Source organism: Canis lupus, chromosome 20 (genome assembly GCF_048164855.1).
Source record: "Canis lupus baileyi chromosome 20, mCanLup2.hap1, whole genome shotgun sequence".
NCBI lineage: Eukaryota > Metazoa > Chordata > Mammalia > Carnivora > Canidae > Canis > Canis lupus.
This window is the reverse complement of record NC_132857.1, coordinates 12464512-12474920: the sequence shown is the minus strand read 5'-3', so window position 1 is coordinate 12474920 and position 10409 is coordinate 12464512. Positions and strand designations below refer to the sequence as shown.

General features: G+C 32.3%; 1 long non-coding RNA gene across 2 annotated transcripts in view; it reads left to right on the top strand.

Annotated features, from left to right (window-relative positions):
* Positions 1–3028: 3028 nt before the first annotated feature.
* LOC140611669 (uncharacterized) overlaps positions 3029–10409 on the top strand; it is a 57343-nt gene continuing 49962 nt past the window's right edge. For both annotated transcript variants that reach the window (XR_012012783.1, XR_012012782.1), the window contains exons 1-3: positions 3029–3235; positions 3520–3555; positions 5044–5088. This is a non-coding gene — a long non-coding RNA (uncharacterized lncRNA). The remainder of the gene's footprint in view (positions 3236–3519; positions 3556–5043; positions 5089–10409) is intronic.

The window sequence follows — 10409 nt, the reverse complement described above, 5'->3', positions numbered from 1 at the left end:
TTAATTTCATTTATCCACATTCTTTAGGAACTCGAGCTTCCGAAATGCAAAATCCTGCTTCTCTAGTCACAAAAGAGTTAAAACTAATTCAACTGAAAGTATTAGACTAATAATAAGCCACATGTTGCGGGACAAATAAAGCATGTGTGTTTGTGTGTGTTGTGTGGTCACTTGCTATATGATGTTAATATTAATTATAATGGTAATGATTAGGGAATATCTATAGATTGATAGTTTATAGTACGATAATTGAAGCTTAAACAAGTGTATAATTAAGTGCATGTATGCATTTATATGTAAAATATATCTAAACATAACATGATTTTATTTTGTACACAACTGAATACATGTTTGAAGAAAAATGAAATTATAACCTAATTCAACCACTGGTAAATAGATTCTGTATTTATTAAATGTAAAAACAACTTCTAAAAGTATTGAATGAGAGGCACCTAAGTGGCTCAGTAGGTTAAGCATCTGCCTTCAACTCAGGTCATGATCCTGGGGTCCTGGGATCTAGCCCCACATCAGGCTTCTCCTTCCGCCTCTGCAGCTCCCCTTGCTTGTGCAAGCTCTCTCTGTATATCAAATAAATAAAATATTTTTAAAAAATAGAAGTATGAAATGAAATGTTAGCAAATATTAACATTAAATATTCACATATTCTCTTTAAGCATTATATTCAATTTACAAATTATAGTGTAAATACTAAAAGATCCATCTATGTAACATTAAAAAAAAAACATGTTCCATAAAATACTGCAAATAGAAGAGTCAAATGATTACAAAGGGAAAGGGAAAATAAATGGAATATTTGTGACTTTTGTTATTTTAACAAATAATTAAGAAAACATCTTATACCTCCCAGAACACAGAGAAAGAATAGTGAAAAGTTAACATCTAAGGGAAGATACTTAATTTACAAATCAATGTGAAAATTTTCGAATTTATACAAAATTAAAGCTAAAAATAATAATTGAAATAAAAATGAGAAGCTACTTTTTACTTTTTACCTATCAGATTGCCTTTGTGTGCGGGGGGTGGGGGGAGGAGGAATAATACCAATCAGTGTTGATAAGCATGATACGACAGGATTATGTTTTTATTTATATTATATGCCCTGTTAAAATATATCTGAAAATCAGTGTCAAAATGCACTGACAAAACCCTCAAAATATGTAATAGTACATTTATTTCTATTGTGACTTGTAATCACTTTCTCTTCCTTTTATTTCCCCCACTATGGAAAAAAATATATATATATTTTTTTAAGTTCTTTCCTCTTTTAGATGTCTGTGTTCCTTACCAAATTTTGATCTTTGTTACACGAAAGGGGTATCTTGTTTCTGAAACTTAACATAATGCTTTATCTCTTAACTTGGTTTTAAATTGCATCACATCTTAGATGTCCTTTTTAAATTCATCATTTCTCATTTTATAATTTATAATTAAATTAATCTATTTGTTAATATTTATTATATAGGTGGTAGAACTGTTTCACAATGTAATTGATGGATATAAAAATGCTTAGAACAATGGCTGGTACAGTAAATTATTATGTTAAATAATTTTAGGAGACAAATAAATACATTTGTATGTAAATATAAAGAATGATTAGAAGAGATAAAATGAAAAAAATGTGGAGTTTGATATCTTCACAGATTGTGTCAGAAGCCATATTATTAGAAAGAATCCATTATTATTAATAAGATGTATATATGCTGTGTATATGATGTATCTAAGTATATTGTTCCAATGAAGTGGGTTTACTATGGAACTAATGAAGCTCAAGCTTCCGGGCTCCTAACTTACACAGACTTCTTTCAAGTCCCTATATACTTAAAATTAAAATTTTAATTTTATGTTGTTTCTCTTAAGGATTTCATAGTCCATACTGCAATTAAATTAACTTTAGTCCCTTCAACCCTTCAGTCTCTGCCTCAGAGTATACATGTTCATACCACGCGTGTCAGTTAAAAAAAATAAGAAAGATGGATCCTGCACTACCTACCACATTAAAAAAATGAATGTACTAAAAACAGTAAGTCTGATTACTTGGGGAAATGTGGAATGCCAGATGATGACAATCTTCATTGCTGCTAACAACTAACACAAAGTCCAGGTCAAGCATCAGTTTTTGTTACGAAGATACGAGCAACTTAAGAACAAATCAGCCAGTATTTTTTTAGACTACATTGCATTATCTATTTAATCATAATTTTAACAATATTAATCAAAGTAAGAAAAGAATCCAGCTATACAGCATAGATGAATGCCATAGCATCGGAATGTTACATGCTCAGACTTCAACATATATAGCTCAAAAGATGTGTCATGTTTTATCCCCTTGAATAATAATCAGCTTCACCTGCTAAGGGCTATCTTTTATGAGTCTCACAATTCATCATTTGCTCCCTTGTACGTACCAAACATGTTTTTATCATCATAAATCTGAAGGAACTTAGTCACTCAGTAAATCACTTAAGAGTCAAAAAACTTTCTCATATCTAATTCTGTTGCCACTGCCTTGGCTTAAAATCATATCCCATATGATGTAAATAATACCAGAGACATTTTCTGTTGAATCTAAATTTTTGGAAAGAGAGGCTGACTTAATTAATCGATCATTGTTTTGCTAATTCCAAGGAGTATGTGATCTTTAGGAAGTCATTTAACGTTTTTTTAAGAATATTTCATCAAGGATATAATAATGATACTTTATTGGGTATTTGTGAAGATGAAGCTAGGTAACATTAATTCAGGTAGATCTGCATGTAAACAGTTCACAATGTTGACTATTATTAATGTTATGTTTCTAATAGAAAATATGATTAATGGTGTCTAAAATATTTCAGAAGATACATATGATGGTAAATGGGAGAACATAGATATAATTGAGCAGTGAGTTTCAAATGCAGGTCCTGACTAGGGAGCTATGATAAGCATGGAGCCCAACACGGGGCTCAATATGCCCCAGGATCATGACCTAAGCTGAAATCAAGAGTCACTCACTTAAGGACTGAGCCTCCCAGGCACATACTCCCTCTTAGCTGTTTTCTAATAGATATGCCTGTAAGGTTCCACCAAACACTGTTACATAGTGACATCATCATACTTACTGCAAGAGAAAGTATGAAGTGTATCCTTTAATACTGAAAAATCAGAACTCTCCAGAATTTTTATTACTATTGAAGAGGAAACGGATTGAAGACATAACATGCCAATCTCTACAAAAGTGAGATATAATCTTTCAGCTTTTATTAAATACCTACTGTGTTGTATCCTGTTGCATCCTGTGATCCCTTACCTATGAAGGAAATTCCTAGCTTAATCTGAGACCCATTAACAGATGGTTCAACCTGCAAGAAACTAGATTTATAATGTCTTTAAAGACTAACACAATTAAACAGAAATAGAACATTCTAGAGGATTGCCTACTTAAAGTACAAAATCTTTTTATTTAATTTTGAATGATCAAATTAATAAATATATTGAGAATCTTTGTTTTGTTTTTAATAGCAAGACCTCTTACTAAACACTATGGAAGAATAAAAGGTAAATACCCGGAAATGTCAACATTAACTGCAGTTAATTAAAAAAGATATGTGGGGGGTACCTGGCTGGCTCAGTTGGTGAAGCATGTGACTTATCTCAGGCTTGTGAGTTCAAGCCCCATGCTGGGCATAGAGATTCCTTTAAAAAATTAATAATGGTAACAATTAAAAATGTGGGAAATAATTAATAGGTAAAACATTTAAGTTAGTCAGGGAAGTATAGTCCCATAAATAGATATTCCAATGTCTTTTTTTTATTTTATTGGATTTTTATACTGATTTTAGTAAAATATAGATTTGAATTTTAGCTTTTTAAAAAGCATGTGCTAAAAAAAAATAATAAAAAAAATAAAAAATAAAAAGCATGTGCTAATTGCCTATTAGTCTTTGCCTTGACCTGACTTTAGTCCATTGAAGAGTATAAAGACTAGGGCATCTGGAAACTCACTAGAATCTCAAGTTCTCTGTCTTTTTTTCTTCCTCCTTCCCTCCCTCTCTTCTTTCCTTCCTTCAGTTCTTTCCTTCCCTTTTTCCCTCCTTCTTTCTTTTCTTCTGTCCCCTCTCCTTCTCTCATTCCTCGTATCCTTTCTCTCTCCCATTACATTTATTTCTTCTTATAATTAATTTTAACTATCCATAAAGAGAAACATATTTTTAAAATTTACACACCTTTAAACCTCAATGCCATTTATCTTTGTTAAAGATACTTAATGAGCTAGAATGTTGTTAAAATGTGTGTCAGCTATATGTGATTTATCCATTTTTTTTAACAAATAAATGTGCATTCCTAGTAACTATATCACTTGAGGAATGACTATAACTTTCAGGGATATGACATGAGTGGGTGAAAAACTATTGTGGCTTTGGCCACAGATAATTTACAGTGAGTGTTTGAAGGACTGACTTCCAATGAAATATTCTTTTGTAAAAGAAGCAAGTCTCCACTGCCTTTATAGTAACCAATTAACATATGTGACTCTAGAATCCTCTCAAAGTATATGTGACAAAGCTCTGTAGAATTATGTGGGACATTCTTTCACTTGGAAATGCCATTCACCTTTGATATTCTAGAATTTTTGTTATGTTTGATTAATAGGGTCTTAATCCTCATGAGAATTTGTCAGAAATCTCAAAATACCTTGCCTGTCATAATCCCATATTACTGCTTCATTACGGATAACTGTCTAAATCAGTGGGATAGCTCAACAGAGTCTGGTTTGATGCTCTCTATATAATGAGTTGAACTATTTAAACAAACGTTATAAAGTTTGGCAGTTGGGTCTAAGTGTATTGATTAGCCTTATATTCAGCAGTTCTTGGCATTTTAATACTAAGAGAACAATGTGTTTTTCTTTTTTGAAATGTATATTAACTGATTATTAAAAGAAATCTTTTAGCAAAATTTACCTAAATGCAAAAACTTCAAAATACTTCTCAATACTTTGATGTGACCTCTTCCGTTTTCTCCTTGTGTTTTGATTTGCATTAGGAAAATGTGGTATACATCCTCTCAACAGTGGCCTATGAATGAAAGGTCAGTCTTGTAGTGGAGAGTATGCTTAGACTATGATAAAAGAAACTTTTGGGTTTAGATACAGGCTTTGGTCTTTACTAGTCAAATGATTGGGCACATTTCTTTACCTATACAATGAAAATAATAATAATCTCCACCTGATAATGAATTTTTTATAAAAAATAGCATACTTAAAATTTTCATCATAGTATCGAAAATACAGTGAACACAAGAGATGTTTGCTATTATAGTTGCTATCTTTAATGGACGTAATAATATTAATAGTGGTGGGAGTAGCAGTAATAGTATTAATGTCTATGGTAATAGTAGTAGTAGTAGTAGTAGTATGAAAATTCCTTCACAGAAGCTCATAATTTGGTCAGTTCCTTGCAAAAAGGTATTTTCTACCTAATTCTAGAATTTGAAGTGTTAAAAACTATGTATTTTAAAATTCTCAACTTTTCTCAATTAATGCTAATCTTTGAAATCTGGTAACACATAATATTTTAGATGACACAGAAAGATAACTTGTATGAAATTCAACCATGGCATATACTTCTATTTTTGTGTGTATAAAATATATTAATTCTGCAAAAACATTTATGCTAACTTTTTTGTATCTATAAATGACAAGTTCCTGAGTAAAATTTTATTATATATTTGATGCTCTGTAACGTATCTTTATTCCTAAACCAAGCAATTCTTTTGATAAGCAACCATTGGAGTCGAAAAACGACACTTAATTCTTTTGATGAGCAGCCATTGGAGTTGAAAAATGACACTTAAATTATGTATCAAAGGCTCCAAGCTGTACCTGTCTATCCTCATTTCAATGATGCCTTTCTGTTTTAAAATTCTTCTTTTGGGGGAGTAACTCTCCTCTTTCCCAATTTAGTGTAATATATTAAAATATCAAATATAATTCTATCATTGTTTCATAAGTAAACATCTCTATTACAAATATTCCTTGGTGTTTCACCATATTAGATTATCTGTTGAATCACAAATTATGTTCCAATTTCAAAATATCAATTCTAAGCTTGTTTAATGCTTAACATCTTCCAGCAACTTAAAACAAATTCTATACCCCTAGCGCCTTCTTTTTTGATGAATAGTGGAGCATATTTTCTGCTCTCAACCCCTTAACAGCTGTCTGGTGTTCTTTCCATCTCCACTCTAAGTTAAAACGCAGTTATAAATCCTTTTAATGGGTGTACTGTAGCCTTGATTTTACATTCTAACCAAGATGTTTTATGGCATGTCTGGGAATATACACCTTTCCAAATTCTTTGCCAAATATTAATTAGTAATTTTATAGCAGGGTTTCAAGGACCAAGGGAATACACTTTTAAAAAGAAATATTAAGGGGCCTCTGTCATATTTTGGGTTTTAACTCTACAATGAGTACTAAAACGAACATTCTATTTTCACCCTAAGGAAGTAAGGAGCATGTTGCACTTCTGGCAAAATTGCAGCCGTAGCCTCTCCACTTCCATTCTCTTCCCACATTTACCACATATCCTCTTAATTCTTTCTCTTGTGAATCTACCTTTAAGCATTTTACTACCTAGCTTCAAATCAGAACATTTTAGCAAAACTAAATGCATGCCACTTCAGCACTACATTTTTTGAGTGATAAAATTTTGTTTTGCCCCATGAAATCCTCCCAGAGTCTTTGCCTTCTACTCTTCCCTCCTACATGATGGGGTCACCTCCAAATTATTCTCCTTCCACCATGAGAAGGGGGTGTTCTCATTATTATTCTTTCTTATAAATCCTTGCCTGTTTTTATCAAGGAATATAATAAATTTTTGTTTTTATCGCTAGATTCTGATATCTAAGGGGAAATTCTTGATCAGTGTTGCCTATATTAGAATTACTAAGAGTTAATATAATACATAGGCCATAGTAGCCACATGTATGGAGTGACTGAACAAATTACTCCAGTTGTTATTGCATATCAATTTTTTTTTACTAACATCTTCCTTTCTTTTGTAAGGAAATATTAGCTTTCCTATTTATATCTGAGTTTAGAACTAATTCCTTAAATCCATATTTGTGAAATTTCTTTTAAAAACTATAATGATATTTTCACCTTTATCATATGCTATAAATCTAGTGTTTGATTGACTATGATTCCTAAAGGTATCTTCAACATAATATGTTTAAAACATGCTAAAAATGTTCTCGATTTGAGGTACCTGGGTGGCTCAATCGGTTAAGGGTTAAGTGTCAGCCTTCGGCTCAGGTCGTGATCCCAGGGTCCTGGGATTGAGCCCCTGCTCAGCAGAAAGTCTTCTTCTCCTTCTCCCTCTGTCCCTCCATGCCCCTACTTGTGCACACACACACACACTCTCTCTCTCTCTTTCTCTCAAATTAATAAATAAAATTATATGTAATTGATTCTTTAATCTCCAAAAGCTATTGCTTCCCTAGACTGCCTCATTTAAGTAACTGTCATTTCTTTTCACCCAGTTGTTCATGTGAAAAGCTTTAGAATGATCATGTTGAACTCATGTTTTCACTTTATTTATCCAATCCATCAAAAAATACTGGTGACTTTTCTTAAAATAAAGCCCATGTGTGCTTACATGTTTTTATTTTTGTTTTCCTGTACATCTAATATCTTAGTAAAAGCAAATATGAAATCTCCCATGGAGAGCTGCTTAGCTTCTAACTCATTGTATGCTTCAAACTCTCACACAACTGACTCCTGATAGTTTTCCCACAGCAGCCGGAGTGAATCCTTTAAAACTTATGATTGTGTTAATTTTTCTAATTCTCATCATTCCACACATAGAATATCCTTGCTAACTTATACATTTAGGAATAGTCTTACACATATGGTGAGAAAACAATTATTATTGTTTTGTTACTGTTTTTTAGTTTGCAGAGAATTTACCACGATAAACATACCATGAAAATGGTATGATTCTATACTTGTACAAAAATGACTGCCTCATTCATTATAAGATGTGTAGTTTTACTCTGGACTTGCATTTTTTTTCTCTAATTCAATCTCCTTACCTACTTAAATGTTTTATATGTTTTGAGAAGGAAGTGAATTAGGATGTTACATACATAGTATTAGAAATTTCATGCACTTTATCATTGAGAAAGGTCTTGTCCACTTCAAGCTTTCACTCTCTGGTATTTATTTATGCACCGAATTACCTTGAAATTTTCCCTGTCTTATGGAATAATTTGCTGAAAGGTGTTTTTGCATAAGTTGAAGGTTTTGTGGTCTTGGAAAGGCCTAATTTAATGTAATTCTATTATATTCAGCAGAATGTTCTTCATCCATGTACCATAATGCAGGAAATGGATTTGAGTTGTATACCTATAGTTTCTCAAATATGTTACTCAAAACATGGGTTCTGAAGAATCAGAAATGGTTATATGAGCAAATTATTTTGGCATACATCACATTAAATAAGTTAAGTCATGTGCTCAAGAGTATGATTATATCATGATGTTATTATTTGTTCACATGCTGGTGGAATAGTATTCTTCGAAATACGCTATTTGACTCAAAAGGCAACTGTAGAAATAAAGGTAATGAATGATTAGAAATTTCAGCAAAATTCTGAGGAGGAAAGCAAAACAAAACCAAATCTCTCGAAGAATGATGCATAGGAAATAGGGCTGTGTTTGATGGGTTTGTTCTTGCATTATTATGACCCTTCTTCTAAATCATCTCCTTTCATGTTAAACTTTACATAACTGAATTGAAACTTTTGCTATGGTAGCTGTTAGTGAATATCTAGCCATTGTAGAACATAAAATTGAGTAGCATTAAACACAAAACAAAACAAAAAAACATGGACAGCCCGGGTGGTTCAGTGGTTTAGAGTCACCTTCAGCCCAGGGTGTGATCCTGGAGACTCGGGATCCAGTCCCATGTCAGGCTCCTGTTATGGAGCCTGCTTCTCCCTCTACCTGTGTCACTGCCTCTCTCTTTCTCTGTGTCTCTCATGAATAAATCAATAAAATCTTAAAAAATGAATGAGTAGATATCACAGCTTCCATCTTTGGTGAGGATTTACACACATACACACATGGTATTAATACTACTTAGTATTTAGTAATAGGGGTACTAATCTAGTTAATAGCACCAATGCTAATAATAACAGTATTCTGTGGACATTAATAGTATGCAATATGTTATATGAAGTAGAAGCGTTAACATAATTGGGTGAGCTTATTTGGAGACACCATCACAAAGAAAGTTTAACTTAGGTGAGGAAATAAGAAGCATCTCCATATGAAAATTACAAAATGTACAGTGTCAGTTGATGATATCAAGGAATGTGCATGGTGCAAGAAATAATTTTCAAAAAGTTCTAGAACACATGGGTACAAATGGCATGACCCATCACATAAACGTAGTCATGACAAAATATATTCATCTTTTAACCTATGTTTATTGAGTTTTCAGTATGCATAAAGGTCTATGTTAAGTGCTCTGATGCCTCAATAAACAAAGAGAGCTGTAGGGAAAGAATTTAAACAACTTTTTACACAATTTTTAATATAACTATAATTTAAGGAATTACACAATTTTTCATAGAACTATAATTTGAGGAAAGATGGTTTTGTATAATAAGTTTTCTTTTATATGAATTTTAAAGTATACACTTTTTAGTATAAAATATAGCATGAATGGTAAATATATGGCATTAAGGATGTTGAATGTAGAAGTGAGGTTGTTTGGCTGTGACATGTGTCACCCCATTGATCACCAGGGTTGAATCAGCTGATTGGGCTGGCTAAGTGGGTGTCCCCTTCTTCTCTCACACCTCTGTGTGTGTCTCTCCCAAAGTTTTGCACTGGGTGGAAGAGGAAGATCTTCCCTGATAGAAGAGGACCATTTTTTGGTCAATGGTATACAGTAGCCATGTTTTCATGATAGAACCTCCAAACAAGTTCTAAGGGTCCATTTGTAGGACAAAGTAGGGCAGTCAAGCCTCCAAGACTCCAGACATATCCAAATGAAGTGCTGCATGTGTCAGTCTGCCTTTAAAAAGTATTAAATGCTTTATTGCAGTATTTTATGTCTTCTATCAATATCTGTGATCAAATATTCTAGTATGATATTAAATTAGACAGAATTTTTCACAGGAAGTTTAATCAAGATTTTATTTTTAGTCTTTCAGGCATTAAGATATTTTCCCCACTTAGTAAAACTGTGTCTTTGCTTTGGCAGTTAGTCAGCTCATGATTTATTATATATCTGAACAACATGAAATATAACAATACTGCTTTTATCTTTTACACATTTTTTTTAACTTTTCAAAGCTATATGTGCACTATAGGATGAAGGCAAGAAATATTTCTTTTTT